The sequence below is a fragment of the Solanum tuberosum genome, unplaced genomic scaffold, assembly GCF_000226075.1.
Source record: "Solanum tuberosum cultivar DM 1-3 516 R44 unplaced genomic scaffold, SolTub_3.0 scf00237, whole genome shotgun sequence".
NCBI lineage: Eukaryota > Viridiplantae > Streptophyta > Magnoliopsida > Solanales > Solanaceae > Solanum > Solanum tuberosum.
Window position 1 is genome coordinate 105,087 of NW_006239161.1, and position 17,000 is coordinate 122,086.

Genomic DNA, 17,000 nt, shown 5'->3' on the forward strand with positions numbered 1-17,000 from the left:
TAAAGCTTTGGTGAGTCCTCATTGTATTTGAGGATTGGATCACCCTATCTCTTTTATGTCTTTCTTTTCATGTTGGACTGTTGTATGGGTTGCGTCCCAAGATTTATCTTCTTATGTTATATGGTTTGAGACAATGTTGTTAGACTTCCGCTCGTTTTATAAAAGACTTTGATTGTATTGAAAGGTTTTAAATTCCCGCTCATTTCTATTACTTTATGTTATGATATGCTAAGTGGCTTGTATGAGTCCTCACGGGGTTTTATACGCCTTATTACATATAGGGGGTACCCCTGCGTCGTTTCAATTGTGATGCATCCAAGGTCAGCTTAGGTTGTGTGTTGATGCAGCAAGGTAAGGTCATAGATTATGCTTTCTAGATAGCTTAAGGTCCATGAGAAGAACTACCCAAATCATGACCTCGAATTTGTAGCTGTAGTGTTTTCCCTAAAGATTTTGAGACTTTACTTGTATAGTGTTCATGTTGATGTTTCCACAGATCATAAGAGCCTCAAGTATGTGTTCACCCAAAAAGAGTTGAATCTTCATAAAAAAGATGGCTTGAATTCCTCAAAGACTATGACATGAATGTGCTCTACCATCCGGGTAAAGGCCAATGTAGTGGCAGACGCGATCAACAGATAATCCATGAGTAGTGTGGCACACGTTGAGGAAGAGAAGAAAGAATTAGCCAGACATGTTCACCGGCTTGCTCATTTAGAAGTTTGTCGTATGAACACCTCAGATGGTGGTGTGATAATTCAAAATGGGTCAGAATCTTCGTTGGTAGCAGAGGCTAAGGAGAAACAAGATAATGATCTTATATTGCTTCAGTTGAAGGTGCATTTCATCAGTAGACGGTTGAGGTATTCTCCCAAGGGGGAGATGGTGTACTTCGTAATCAGGGTGGTCTCTTATATGTCCCTAATGAGGGTGAGTTGAGGCAGAAAATCCTTAAAGAAGCCCATAATTCTAGATATTCTATTCATCCGGGTGCTACTAAGATGTACCGTGATCTAGGAAAAATCTATTGGTGGAACGGTATGAAGATGGACATCGCAGATTTTATGTCTAAGTGTCCTAACAGTCAACAAGTTAAAGTCGAACATAAAAAAACCAGGAGGTATGACTCAATAGATTAGCATTCCTACATGAAAGTGGGAAGTGATAAACATGGATTTCACTACGGGTTCACCTTGTACTCGTAGACAGCATGACTCTGTTTGGGTGATAGTGGATAGAGTCACTAAGTCAGCTCACTTCTTGGTTGTCAATACTACAGATTCACTGGAGGATTATGCTAGACTCTACATCAGCGAGATAGTCAAGTTGCAAGGGGTTCCTTTGTCTATTATTTCGGATAGAGGTCCTCAGTTTACCTCTCATTTCTGCAGATCGTTTTAGAAAGGTCTTGGTACTCAGGTAAATCTCAGTATAGCATTTCATCCGCAGATGGATAGTCAAGAAGAGTGAACCATTCAAACCTTAGAGGATATGTTGAGAGCTTGTGTGATCGATTTCAAGGGTAATTGGGATGATCACCTACCTCTCATAGAGTTCGCTTATAATAATACCTTATATTTTAGTATTCAGATGGCCCCGTATGCGGCACTCTATGGCCACAAATGCATGTCTTCGGTTGGTTGGTTCGTAGTAGGTAAAGCGGCCTTGATTGGGCCAGATTTGGTTCATGAGGCTATGGAGAAAGTTCAGCTCATCAGAGATAGACTAAAAACATCTCAGAGTCGTCAAAAGTCCTATGCAAATGTAAAAAGATGAGACTTAGAGTTTGAAATCGACGATTGGGTTTTCCTGAAGGTGTCACGGATGAAAGGGGTGATGAGATTTGGAAAGAAAGGTAAGCTCAGTCACAGGTATGTAGGTCCTTACAGAATCTTGAAAAATTGGTAATGTGCCTTATGAGTTAGATTTGCCAACATAATTAGCAGCAGTTCATCCAGTCTTTCACATTTCAATAAGTGTGTGGGTGATCTGACATCAAAGTACCCTTAGAGAGTGAGGTTGTGAAGGATAGCCTCACCTATGAAGAGGTTCCAATTGAAATTCTTGACCATCAGGTGCGTAGGTTGAGAAATAAGGATGTCGCTTTAGTAAAGGTTTTGTGGAGGAGTCAGTCTATAGAGGGAGCTACTTGGGAAGCATAGGAAGCCATAATGGCAAAGTATCCTCACCTTTTTCCTTCCGATTCCATTTCAGCTTGAGGTAATAGTTCCTCTCCGGTCTTTTAATTAATCTTGTGTAATTTCAATCTCAGTATCTTGTTCCCTCTATTATCATTGCATTTCAGCATATTTGCATGATTCATGGCACTCAAATCAGTTGAATATCAACCTCTAGTACTCAATTGGTAGGGTATGCAGCTCTTTCCTCCAAACTGAGCTTCTAACACATTGGCTTAGAGAATAGCTAGAATGGTTAAAATATACAAGTCATAAGCCCAAAAAATGGACCATGGAACCCTCCACGAAGCCCTAGACGGGTCGTGTAGGGCACCACGGTCCTTTAAAGGGCTCATTAAGGTCTTCGAGCACCTGCCACAGGGAGGCTTCACCTCGAAAAACACCCAGACGATTTGTGGTAACTTGGACAGCCCATCTGGTGGGTTGCATAAATCCCCCCCCCTCCCCATCAATAAGATCCCACCCCAAGTCATTGGTTAAGGACCATAAATGTCTAAACAGTTTACGAAGCTTCACACAGACTGTGAAGTCATCTGTGAAGGGGACTTATTAGGTCTTCAGTTGTGGGGAAACTCCAAACGATCATATATTTAAGAACAAAATGAAATTAGTGGCCCATGACCTATCAAATTAAGGTATTTGAGTCCTTTTTCCAACGCCACCACGTTTGCCTAATTTCGAGCTCGGAATAAAAAGTTATGCTCGTTCTAGTGAATCCATGTCGGATAGGGCAGCATCACGACCCACTAGACGGGTTGTGATGATCTAAACGACCTCTGAAGATCTTATTGAATGTCACCTCGTAATTTTAAAGTGAGGTTGCACCCCCAAGGCCACTATGAAGGACCATGAATGCCTAGAAAGTCAATGAAGCTTAACACGCACCGTAAAGTCGTCCGTGAAGGCGACTTATAACTTAGACTTTTGGGTCAACTTCAAATGACCATATCTTTCTAAACAAAATGAATCAGGTGGCTCATGACCTATCAAATTAAAGATCTCTGAGTCCTCTTTTCAATGTCACCGAGTTTGCCTAATTACAAGCTTGGACTAAAAAGTTATTCTTGAAATAGTGAAAACCTATCGGGTAGAGCATCCTCACGACCCACTTGATGGGCCGTGGTGCTCTAGATAGCCTCTCTTGAAGTCACTTCATCAGCATTTAAATTAGGGTCGCATTGGCCTTTTTCCCTATGCATTTGGTAATTAAACTACGTTGTTTGGTGCTTAAACTAAGTCATTTTACTCAGTCTAAACCTAATAATCTAGTCAGAAACTACCTAAACCCCTCATTCTCCCAAATCATCCAATTTTGAAAGAAAAGAAGAGAAAAAGGGATAGTTTCTCCCAAGAACAAGTAGAGGTTTTCTTTAACTTAAGCTCCAAAATCCAAAGGATTTCTCTGTAGGTTTCGTCACCAGGTATGTGGGATTTCATTAATGGGTTCCTTTCCCCCATTAGGTCCCTAGAATTCAGTCAGTTTCTGAATTCTCATCAATTGCTCAGACTTAGGGTTTCTAAATCTTGGGGATACATTGTAATATAGCTGATATAGTTTCCATTAAATTGGTTACATGCTTTCTTGGAGAATTAATGTAGCCCCATGTATAGAACTCCAAACCCTAGCTTGTATTAATTATTAGTATCTCTTAAATTATACTTGCAAGGTAGATCAGTAAGAAAATCATGCTTTAGAATCAACTGCCATATCTTTCGGTATATATATGTTACATTCTCAGATAACATTTCAGTATTTTTAGCTACTCAGTATTTCAGTTGCATTTTAGCCATACATATTCAGTTGGGAGTAGACTTAGCATCGAGTTGGACTAGGGTTCAGCGTAGCCTCAAAGTCCCAGAACAATGTACCAACATAGGTGCAGAGGTCCCCTATGTTGGGCATCAGCTTTTAGTGATCACGCCACATTTATGCCTTTATACCTTTAGCAAGGTATATTGGGTCCTATCGATGGGGCATATACATCAGACTCCTTGTTTATCTCACATGGATTATGTCAATTAATAGTATCTCCCACAGTCAGACTCTTATTGCATTGACCATGTTATTGGCATTTACTTTAGTATTAAGTTCAACATGTTATTTTCATGATTAGTACTTGGTCATTGCATCTAGTTCAACTTTCAGTTATATCTCAACATATCATTTCCATGTTCAGTATATAGTGTTCATCTTAGTATCTATATATTGCATGCTCAGTACATTCAAAGTTATGATGCATACTTTTTGCGCTACATCAATGTATGATGTAGGTTTAGGCGCTCCACATCCATATCATGCTTAGTTCAACTTCTACTCCATACTCAGCAGCTTTAATGGTGAATCCTCATAGTTTGAGAACGTTTGTTTATGTGTTTGATTTAGTTAACCCATTATCAGGTTTCAGTACTTTTAGAGTTAGTTGGGGACTTGTCCCAGCAGCTCATCAGTATTAGAGGCTTTCAGGCATAGAGTTAGTATTCAATTGTTTTGGGTTGTTCCCCATTGACATTTAGTTATATTCTCACTTGAATTTCTTTTAGTCTTAACTCACTTCACAATTACGTTTCTACTTAGTTGTATTTCAGTATGCATCTAATATGCCAAACTCGGGATTAGCTTGGGATCACTTGTGATCCTAGGTCCCGTTTTGCGCCTAGGGGGTAGTCTCGAGGCGTGACATTGGTGTTCTGAGGGTTGGTGCTAATGGTTATTACATTAGCAAGGTCATTTCCTTCCTCTATGCTTAGAGATTGGTGAATAGAGGGTGTTTGTCTTACCTAGAATTTAGTCAGAACAATAGTGTTGAGTCACCTCTTATGGAGACCATTCCCATGCTTCAGGAGTTTCAAGATATATTCCCTATTGATCTTTCAGGTGTTCCTCCCGATAGAGATATTGATTTTACTATTGATTTGGATCCAGGCACTAAGCCCATTTATATTTCTCTCTATTGTATGCCCCAGTAGAGTTGAATGAGTTGAAGGATCAATTGCAGGATTTGTTGAGTAAAGGATTTATTCGCCTTAGTATGTCACCTTGGGGTGTTCTGGTCTTGTTTGTGAAAAAGAAGGATGGAACTATAAGGATATGTATCAATTACATGTAGTTGAACAAAGTGACAATGAAGAACGATTATCTCTCATGCGCAATGATGATTTGCTTGATCAGCATTAGGGAACATCATTTTTCTCTAAGATAGATTTGAGGTCCAGTTATCTTCTATAAGGATTAGGGCCTGGGAAGTCTCTAAGACAGGTTTTCAGACTCGATATGGCCATTATGAGTTCTTGGTGATGTCTTATGGGTTGATTAATACCCCTTTTGCGTTCATGGAGTTGATGAATGAGGTGTTTTGACCATTATTAGATTCATTTAAGATTCTCTTCATTGATGATATTTTGGTGTACTCCAAAACCGAGGAGGACCATGTTTGACACTTGAGGACAATGCTTCAGATGTTGAGGGAACAAAAGTTGCATGCAAAATTCTCAAAGTGTGACTTTAGGCTAGATTTTGTGGCCATCTTGACCCCAAAATTCCGAATTTAGTTGGGTAGCATATTCTATTTGTGTATACAAGGCTACAAACGAATATCTAGAGCCTATTTTGTGAATTTTTGTGCCTTGGGTGAATTGTTGTTGTTGGTGTCAGTTATATTCCTTTGCATTTGCAGAGCCCATTTGCGTTCACAAATAGTCATGTCATATAACCTCAGCCTTTGTGAGGCCTTGACCGTGATCTCAGAGGGCAAAGTGACTGGCCTTTGGGTTTGTGGAAGTCCTATCGCGTTTGTGAAAGGTCGGGCGAGTTGAATGTCACATTCACGGGGCACTGTCTCCATTCATGACGGGTACTGAGGTTTGACTTTCGTGTTCGTAAGCCTCATGCCGCGAACATGGAGAATTAAATGACTGGGAGTATGTTTTCTTCCAAAATTGGGGACTTTCCCTGTTTTGACCTTTTTTTTTACTTGGAGAACCCTTTACAGGCGATTTACCCTAACTCTTCATTTCCAATTTACTTTTTATGACTTTGAACTTTAAAGTTTGGGGGTTTCCAAGAACCTAAGGTTTTGATAAAAATGGTGATCATTGTTTGATTTTAGCTCTATTTTTAAAATGGTTTTCACCAGTGGGTTCCAAATTCTTTAGGTAGCATATTTTTATACAAATTTCCAGATTTAACCCTCATTTTAAGAAATAAGTTTTTTGGGTCAGTTTGTCCTCATTTTCCAATATTCTTGATATGGGTGGTGTTCTTAGTTTCAAATTCTTCTTATGATTCTCTATTTGACTAGATTGTGTTGAATTGGAGACCCAAGGAAGGGGAAAGCTCAAGTACCAGGGTGATCATTTTATTTCTTGAGGCAAGTGAACTTCTTGACCTTTGTTATGTATATAGAATCTCATATTTTCTTAGTGTGTATTGGGCCGTAATGAGATTTGGTGAAGGGTTCGATATTTGTTGTTACATGTTTATAAGGAATGATTCTAATGAAGAAAATGGGTAATAAAGAGGATACTTGATAGTAAATTTGTGTGTGACATTTTGTGGATAATTTGAGGGGTTATATTGACTCATTATTGGTGTTGTATCATAGATTTGTTGTTATGGATTGTGTATTGATATGAAATTGTCATTTTCTGATTAATTGTGTGAACATGCCTATTTGCATTGGTTTAGAAACACTATGATGAAACTTATTATGATGAGGATGTCGATGGGAAATGGTTCCGAATATGTCGATTAGAAATTGTTTTGGTGATGCCGATGGGAAATAGTTCCAGTGATTGATGATTTTGCCGATGGAAAATGATTTTCGCTAGTACATGGACCTTCTGCATACCCCATGGGTTTGACCTAATATTCAGTTGATGTGTATTAGTAGGACATACATCCATCGCCTTACTTGACATTTCATTTCATTGAACATCATTACCATTTGCGAACTATGAGTCCTTATTGTGGAACTTGTGATTGATGAATCTAATATTGGGTATTGGTTACCCATATATGTTGAAGTGTTGTTATTCGTTCTATATGCTATATGAACTGTGAACTGTTAGGTTAGGTTGATTTTGTGTAGGTTGTAGTTGTGGAGGTTCATTTGGATTGTTGGGAGTACATGTATTTTATATGGATTTACCTCGAGTTAGTGGTTTGCTTGTTGAGTATCGTATTGCTTGGTACTCACTACATTGCTTCTACACTTGGGTAGGTTACGAGCCCAGATCATCGTGATATTCCTTCTTCTATTTTACGTCTGAGGCTTATTGACTAATGTCCTTACAACGTTCATAAAGTTGTTGAACAGGGTGTTTCAACTATTTTTGGATTCATTTGTGATTGTCTTTATTGATTATATTTTGGTGTAATCCAAGACTGAGGAGGACCATGTTCGACACTTGAGGATAGTGCTTCAGAGGTTGAGGGTAGAGAAGTTGTATTCAAAGTTTTCAAAGTGTGAGTTCTGGCTTGATTTTGTGAGCCTTTTAGGACACATGGTGTCCAAAAAAGGTATTAGAGAGGATCTAGCCAAGATTGACGCAATTAGAGGCTTGATGAGACCTACTTCTCCTACCAAGATTTGGAGTTTTATGGGGTTAGAAGACTACTATAGACAGTTTGTGCAGGGTTTCTCTACCATAGTAGCGTCATTGACCAGATTGACTTGGTAGAGTGTAGGTTTTCAGTCGTTCGAGTTCTTAAGATATGGCTTCACTATTTGTACGGGATGCATTTTGAGGTCTTCACTGATCATCAGAGTCTCCAGTATATCTTCAGAGAGATCTGAAGTTAAGGTAGCGTAAATGGCTCGAGCTGATGAAGTAATATGGCATGACTATTCTATATCATCCACGAAAGGTCAATGTGGTGGCTGATGCTTTGATTAGGAAAACTTTTCACATGGGGAGTCCTGTTGCGATTAGTGTTGAGGAAAGACTTTTGGCAAAAGATGTTCATAGATTAGCCAATAGTTTTGTTTGATTGCTATTTCATAGAAGAGTGGTGTTATTTCCTTTTTTAAAGATAGGTCTTCTTTGGTTGAGTAGATTAGAGAGCGACAGTTTGATGATGAGAAGTTATGCATGATTCGATACAATGTGTTAAGGGGTGAAGTTAGGAAAGTAATTCGGATGGAGTGTTGTTCTTAGAGGAGGCTCACTGTTCTAGATACTCAATTCCTCTGGGAGCGGCCAAGATGTACCACAATTTGAGTCAGCATTACCGGTGGTGCGGTATGAAAAATGACATTTTTTAGTTTGTGTCTATGTATTTGACTTGCAAGCAGGTCAAATGTGAGCATCAGTGGGCTAAAGATGTGTCTCACAAGATGCCCATTCCTACTTGAAACTGGGAACGTATCACCATGGACTTTGTAGTAGGTTTGCCTACCACTGTGGGTGCTATGATTATATTTGGGGTTGTTGATAGGTTGACCAAGTCCACCTATTTCAACAGAGTTCACGTGATATACACGGCATAGATGTTATCTCACTCTTCATCAGTAAGATAGTTCGACTACGTAGAGTGCATATTTCTACTGTCTCTTATACAGATTCACTGTTCACTTCTCACTTCTAGAGGGCCTTACAACATGGTTTGGGTACTCGACTAGACATGAGTACAACTTTTCACCCTCGGACAAATGGATAGTCTGACCGAATGATTCTAGTGTTAGTGGACATGCTTAGAGTATGTCAGATTGATTTTGGTGCTCATTGGGATCAAAAATTTCCCTTAGCTGAGTTTGCCTATAACAGCAGCTACCATTCCAATATTCAGATGGACCTATTTGAGGCGTTGTTTAGTGGGAGGTGTAGATCTCCGATCGGTTGGTTTGATGAAGTTGAGACGGAATCATTAGATAAAGACTTACTTACAGATGTCAAGAAGCAGATCTGTTTGATTTAGAGTAGGTTGGTGATGGCTCAGAGTCGACATAAGAGTTATGCATATAGGACGGTTTAAGATCTAGACTTTATGAAAGGCGATCATGTTTGGCTCAGAATGTCGCCCATAAAGGGTGTGATGAAATTCAGGAATAAGGGAAAGCTTAACCGTAGATTCATTGGCCCTTTTGATATTTTGGGATGGATTGGAGAGATATCCTATAAGTTGGCCTTCCCTCCTAGCTTGTCAGTTATGTATCTTGTTTTCCATGTCTGCAATGATTGAAAAGCATGTGCGGGATGAGTCTCATGTGATTTCACTTGATTTAGTAGTGTTGGGTCCATACTTGTCTTTTGAGAAGGAGCATATAGCCATATTAGATAGGCAGGTTCGAAATCTTAGTAACAAGGAGGTTTCTTAGGTGAAAGTGTAGTGAAAACATTGTTCAGTTGGATAGGCAACTTGGGAGATGTAACACCCCGTAGTCTAGTAGGCCAACTAGGGCAAAGTATGAGTACAACGAGTCAAGACTAGAGGACAAGAGCCAAGGCAAAAGGGCAAGGGCCAAGGCTGCCCCAAGTCTCCAAGACACTGCCCCACTTCACGACCACCACCACGGCCGATGGTGTGGACCACGGCTCGTGTTGTGGTCCGTGATGGCTAAGGCAGTAACTACTTTGAGGCTGCCTTTAGATGGCTCATCTTCACGAGCCACTTCACAGCCAGTGGTGAGGACCACGACTCGTGGGAAGGCCCGTGAAAATGCCTTCATTTTGTCGAGGCCAAGGCATGGTGGCCTAGCCACTGGTCCAAGGACAACGAGCAGGACCACGGCCAGTGGTGAGGACTATGGCATGTGGAGCCTCTCGTAGTGCCTGGCACTAGGCTGCCTAATGAGGGTTATTTTGGGAAATTTCTAATTAAATGGGTATTAAGTGAGGTCATTTTGTATAGTCTTAGTACACATATATAAGCTATTTTAACCCTTTAACCACCCCAATTAATTCATTATTTCCAAAACCCCAAAAGAATCCCAAATTTCATCCTCTCAAATATTCTCTCCCTAGAAAGTGAAGAAGAAGAGGGTCAAGCTAGGTCAAGTATCCATTTTTTCAAGCTTGGTAGGCTTTGTAATCAAGGCATGATGTATTATTCATGAATGGATTCCTTTCATCCATGAAGCCCCCGTGTTTTCCCCAATTGTGAAGATGAATCCCCAATTCTAGTTAGGGTTTCTTCCCATATTGTAGGTATTGTTGTTTGTTGATCCAATTGAGTGGATAATGATCAATTATGATTGAACTAGTAATCTATCATGTTTTTAAGATGAAATTACATGTTTACATTCCTAAACCATATCTAGAGAGATGAAATTGAAGTAAGTGGGTTTTATGCCATGAAAGGGGAAATTGAGGATTTAGATGTAATCTTCTAGAATTGATGAAGTATATTGTATATCTCTTGATAGTTAAGCATATAGACATGAATTGAATGTGATTAATGTATGTATGATGAACCATGGTTAGAAGAGATAGAGATTGGGGTAAAATGATGAAGTATGACTAGATTGCTTAAGATTGAAGTACATAGATGTGAATTGAATGAAATCAAGTATATGTACATGAATTATGACTTGTAAGCTATGATGATTAGAATTTTCTTGAGACTAAGGCATGCATGATGAATGACTATTGTTAGGGATTTTAGAATAAAGTTTATATGTTGAATAACAACTAGTAGGGCTTGAGAGTAAAGCTAATATGATGAGTTAAGACTAGTAAGGCTTTAAGAGGGAAGCTATATGATGAATGTTGATTGTATATGGTGTTGTTGTGGAAGGCTTACCCACATGACTTATATTATGAATGTACGAGATTATGCATGTTCTTATAAAACCTATGTAAATGCCTTATGAACACTTTGAGGGTAAAGTGTCTATGATTATGATATTGAATATGACATGGAAGCTTATACGCTAGTTGAGTTCGGCTTCCAAATGGAATCCTTATAGGCTAGTTGAGTCTGGGTTTCCAAATATATCTCATGGGATGGAGACCATTTACACTAGTTGAGTTCGGGTTCCCAAGTATATCTCATGATAATTGCCTAAAATGAATCTAAGAGTAAAAGTGATCATGGATGCTGATAGTTGCTCATGCATGATTTAATGAGCCTTCTTAATGAACTAAGACATGCTTAAAGAAAGTATCTCGTTAGTGTTCAAAGGCTTCATGTAAGAACTAAGGTAGCTTGAAGTAGTGATAAGATATCCCTTCATGAATATCTTGACTTGGTAAGATAAGACCAAGCTTTGTAGCTTGAGTTAGGAGTCCTCATGGATAGCTTTGGATTAAGCAATAGTACCTTTCCAATGGTTAGCTTGAACTAAGCACAATAGAGTGCTTTGCATGGTAGCTTGACTTGGTTAGGCCACACCATATCATTGGTAGCTTGGATTGAGCAATGTTACCCTTCCTTGAGTAGCTTGGACTTGCATGATAGAGTGATTTCCGTGATAGCTTGGTCTAACATAAGTAAGGTGTTTTTCCTTGATAGCCTTGAATTGGTAATTCATAACCATTCATGAGTGATGATGTGTGGTGGACTAGTAAAGAGGTATTCTTCCATGACTAGTATGAATATGAGGGACAAGTCACTAATCAAAGTAGCATGTATATGATGAAACAAGATTACTTCAAGGAAGTATTGTAAGTATGTTTTGATATGAGGTTTACTTGTATGATGTATGCCTAGTTTGCATTGTAGCTTGAAAGGCCCTTCCAATACATGTGTGACTAAAGGTGAATGTTCCCTTGTCTATGAGAAATAAGCTAAGTATGAGATCAAAAGATGATAAATACGAATGAGGGCCTAAAGTGACTTTCTTAGCATGGGTGAGATTATGGGGTCTTATCCATGCATTGCACAAGCTTGCCTTGAGGTGACTTATGAAGTGTTTCTCTTATGTCATGCTAAACAAGATGCATTGATTATGCCTATGACTATGTTGTTATCTCTTTTGCTTATAGCCTATGTCTTATAATGATGTCTCTTATGCTTATGACTTATTATGATTTTGGTATATGTCTTATGTTGACTAATGCCTCTATTATGCTTATGTTGATGATTATGCTAGCCATCATATTTGTACTAACGCATATTTTTGCCTGCATTCTTATCAAATATAGGGTCCGGAGATATTGACTTCCATCATCGTGGTTAGGTTCCTGGTAGAGCAAAAAGGGAGGTTTTGGTGAGTCCTCATAGCATCGAGGACTTGATCACCCTTTCCTTTTTATGTATTTATTTTTATGTTAGAACTATTGTATGGGCTGTGTGACAAAGAATATTCATGTTTTAGTTGGTTTGAGACAAAGTGTATAAGACTTCTGCTTCATTTTATGAGACTTTGATGTTATGAAAATTTATTAAATTTCCGCTCATTTCTATTATCTTATGTTGTAAGATGCTAAGGGGAAGTATGAGGCCTCTCAGGGTCTTGTACGCCTTGTTACATCTAGGGGGTACCCCTGGGTCGTGATAGGAGACGAAGTTTTACATGCGTTCTAGATATCCTCAGCTTTTTTAAGCTTCAGGTACTTTTTTTTACTTTATGTTTGAAGATGAACATGGTTTCTAGTGGGAAATAATATAATGAACTGGAAGGTCATTTTTGAAAATTTTCGGTGAAGTTTTGTGCCTTGTGTAGATTGTTGTTGCTGGTGTCTGTTATATTCCTTTGCGTACAAGAAATTTATTCCCATTACCGAAAAGTCGTGTGGTCTGACCACTGCTTTCGCAAAGTCTTGACCTCGATTGCAAAGGGGGAAGTGTCTGGCCTTCACATTCGCGGTGTTCTTTCTGCATTCATGATAGGTAATAAGCTTTCACCTCCACGTTCGTGGGACTCAAGCAGGGAACACAGAGAATTAAAAGACTAGCAATATGTTTTCTTCCAAAATAGGATTTTTCCTATTTTCACCAATTTTGGACTTGGAAAACCCTTGTTAGGCGATTTCAAATAGGAATTTCGTGATAATCTTTTAAGTATTTATTACCCTAAATCTTCATTTCCCATTTACTCTTCATAATTTTAAACATCAAATTAGGGATTTTGAACTTTAAAGTTTGGGAGTTTTCAAGAACTAAAGGTTTTAATAAAAATGGTGATTATGGTTTGATTTAACTCCATTTTTAAAATGATTTTCACTGGTAAGTTTCAAATTCTTTGAGTAACACATTTTTGTACAAATGTCATATGTAACCCTCATTTTTGGAAATGGGTGTTTGGGACAATTTGTCCCTATCTTCCAAAATTCTTGATATCGGTGTTGCTAGTGCAAAATTCGTATTGATGTCTTGAGGCAAGTGAATTTCTTGACCTTGGTTAAATCTATAGAATCTTGTATTTACTTATTGTGTGTTGGGTAGTAACGGGATTTGGTGAAGGGTTTGATATTTGTGGTTACATGTTCATATGGAATGATTGTAATGATAAAAATGGGTAATAAAGAGGCAACTTGATAGTAAATTGGTGTGTTATACTTTGTGGATGGATTCACGGGTTATATTGACTCATTATTGGTGTTGTATCATATTTGCGTTGATATGGATTGTGTGTTGATATGAAATTGTCATTTTCTCATTAATTGTGTGAACATGCCTATTTGCATTTGTTTTGGAACATTGTGATGAAACCTATTGCGATGAGGATCTCAATTGGAAATGGTTCCGGTGATATATATATATATATATATTAACCTTATTTATAAGCCAACAAGAAAGGACTAACACAGCAATAACTAATTGTACCTGATGCAATATAAGTTGTACTATGTAATGGACCCATTTCATTGAGTTGGATTTCATGCATTAGCCCATTTTATTAAACATTTTTCACCTCTTCTTCTCTACTCTAAACACGTGTGATAACCGTGTCCATATTTCCAAGTTTTGCTTCTAACCGCATCCTTTTTACTAATCAAAAGCTTACAACCTCAAATCTCAAATCCCTCTTCAACAATGGCCGTAAGCTTCAATTTGGTCCTTTATCAATGTTACTCAGAGGGCTCCCCGTCTTTCTCATCATTTTTTCCAAAAAATTTATGGGTCTTTTATATTTTCAGACGATTGGAACCAATACTACCTTAAAGGTAGTCTTTGATTTGAAAATTTTTATATTGGTTGTTTGCATGTCATTTTTATGGCTTCTTAGTTCTACCGTTTCATGTTTCTTGAATTTGATATTTGTCAGGAGACTCGGGAATATGAAATAGCTATTTAAAGTTAGTTCATGTGAGTGTTTTGCTATTTACCGGTAAGCACTCCAATTTGAGCCTCTTTTTTCTAATTTGCTCATATTTTTCTTGAGTTTTTATGAAATAATTGTCTTCTTTTGGTGAACGAACACATCACATAGTATTACAAATAGAATCCTAAATTGGTTCTAGAGAATATTGATTTCCTATCTTCATGCTGTCATTGGATTCAATTGGCTATTTTAATTTTTAGGTGTCTATTTGGAGTTCAATTTCTCATAATTTTAAAGGTTTTCGTTTGCTTATTGACATGCAGTATCACACCATTAGATCTTGATTCATGTTATTTATCAGGGTAACATACTCTGTGTGGAATATGTTTTTCATGAACTTATAACCTTGAAAGTATTTGGAATAATTAAGGTAGGACTTTGTGAGAAAGTAGATTCTAGGGTGATGCCCGTGCGATGCACGCCCCAACAAATTGATTTTTAATATGTTACAATATGCCAAATTTATCATCAAACCAAGGACCAAAGGATATATTATTTGGCAAATTTTTCCATCATTAGAGCTTGTATTAGCTTCAAGTTCATAATGCATTAGTTCCACCAAAAAGATGCAAGAAAATTCATACATATGTCTGTTTGTTTGACACCATAAACGTACAACAAAATATATGTTTGTTTGTTTGACACCATAAATGTACAACAAAATTTAGAAAGAAAAAAAATATACTACATGTAACTTTAAAGCAATAACCAAGAGAATCACTCATGCCATCACTTAGTTATGGATGAAAAATGCATGTATCTCAAGTGTAAAATCAGATGTACTATAATGTGAGTGGTCTGAATTTCATGTCGAAGAAACATCGCTAGGACTTTCTGATGTCTTTAGTTGTGTAATTGCAAGGTTGTAGCTCTTACTTTTTGGTCAATAGTTTGCTCTTAGTCTATGTTGGCATGCCTTTGGTTCTGGCAGTTTGACAAAAAAATATTGGCAACTTGGCATGCTTTTGGTTAGTTGTAAGCATGTTCAGGAATATATTCGTTGGTCCTTCTTTGTAAAATTTTAGTTCTTTTTATGCAATCTTTTTCAGGATATTGAGGCCAATAACCGGAAAGTAAATGTATACACTGAAAATCATACTTTTCAAGAGACTAGATGGAACCGTTAACGAGTTGGTGATCTTATTAAGGTGTACAAGGATCAATATTTCCCCACTGATTTGCTTTTGCTTTCATCTAGCTACGAGGATGGAATATGTTATATCGAAATCTCCAATCTTGATGGATAGACTAACCTTAAGGTGAAGCTTGCATTAAATATCACATCCTCTTTGTAAGCCGATAGTTCTTCTCAAACTTTTAAAGTTGTTGTTAAGTGTGAAGATCCAAATGAAATTTGTATACTTTCATTGGAACTCTGTATTATGTTAATCAGCAGAACCCTCTTTCAGTGCAACAAATACTTCTGCGAGGTTCCAAGCTACGCAATACTTTATGGTGTGGTTATTTTTACTGGTCATACACAAAAGTCATGCAAAATTCTACAGATCCTCCTTCTAAGAAGAGTGGAATTGAGAAAAAGATGGATAAAATATATGTCCTTTTTGGTACCTTGATTACAGTAACTTTTATTGGATCCATCTTTTTTGGGATTGAAACTAAAAATGACATTTTTGGTGGGAAACTAAGGAGGTGGTATCTTCAACCAGACAAGACAAGTGTGTTTTATGATCCTAAAAGAGCTTCACTGGCTGCATTTTTTTCATTTCTTGACAGCCTTTATGTTGTATGGTTACTTGATTCCTATTTCGCTATGTGTGTTTATTGAAATTGTGAAGGTTTTACAGAGCATATTCATCAATCAAGATAGGGAGATGTACTATGAGGAAACAGATTAGCCAACTCATGCAAGAACATCTAATCTGAATGAGGAACTTGTGTTGGTTGACACAATACTCGCAATCAAAACAAACACCTTAACATGCAACTCCATGGAGTTTGTCAAATGTTCAATAGCAGGTGTTGTGTATGGACGTGTTGTGACAGAAATAGAGAGGGCCCTGGCAAAGCAATAAGGAGATGGATCACAGGAAGTAGGCGATACTTCCAATGACGTGTAGGAATCAAGTGACCCTACTGTTAACTCGAAGAAATCTATTAAAGGATTCAACTTCAAAGATGAGAATATAATGAATGGTTAATGGGTCCACGAGTCTCATCGAGACATATTACAAAAAAATTTAGAGTGCTGGCGATTTGTCATACTGTTTTTGTGATGTGAACAAAAAATAGGTGAGATCTCTTATGAAGTAGAGTCACCAGATGAAGCTGTCTTTGTCATTGCAGCAAGACAACTTGCATTTCAGTTCTTTGAAAGAACACAAAGCAGAATTACACTGCATGAATTGAATCATCAGAGTGGCAAGATGGTTGACACGTAAATCTTTGATTTAGTTTGTTTCCTGTATTGGAATCTTAAATATTCAGAAGTTCTGTTCAAAGATGCGAACGTGGTTTACTAATCCAGCAGCCAAGAATACATCCACATTTTCCTATTTTGCCCTTTTGGGGTGTGGTTTATCGATTCTGTTTTATTTCAGCTCTTTTAGTTGTGAAGAATCCCTGGCAGGACTTCTTT

At 37.9% G+C, this 17,000-nt stretch overlaps 1 pseudogene; it reads left to right on the forward strand.

Annotated features, from left to right (window-relative positions):
- The first annotated feature begins 645 nt into the window (after window positions 1-645).
- On the forward strand, window positions 646-16,625 carry LOC102604103 (probable phospholipid-transporting ATPase 8; annotated as a pseudogene).
- Window positions 16,626-17,000: the final 375 nt, after the last annotated feature.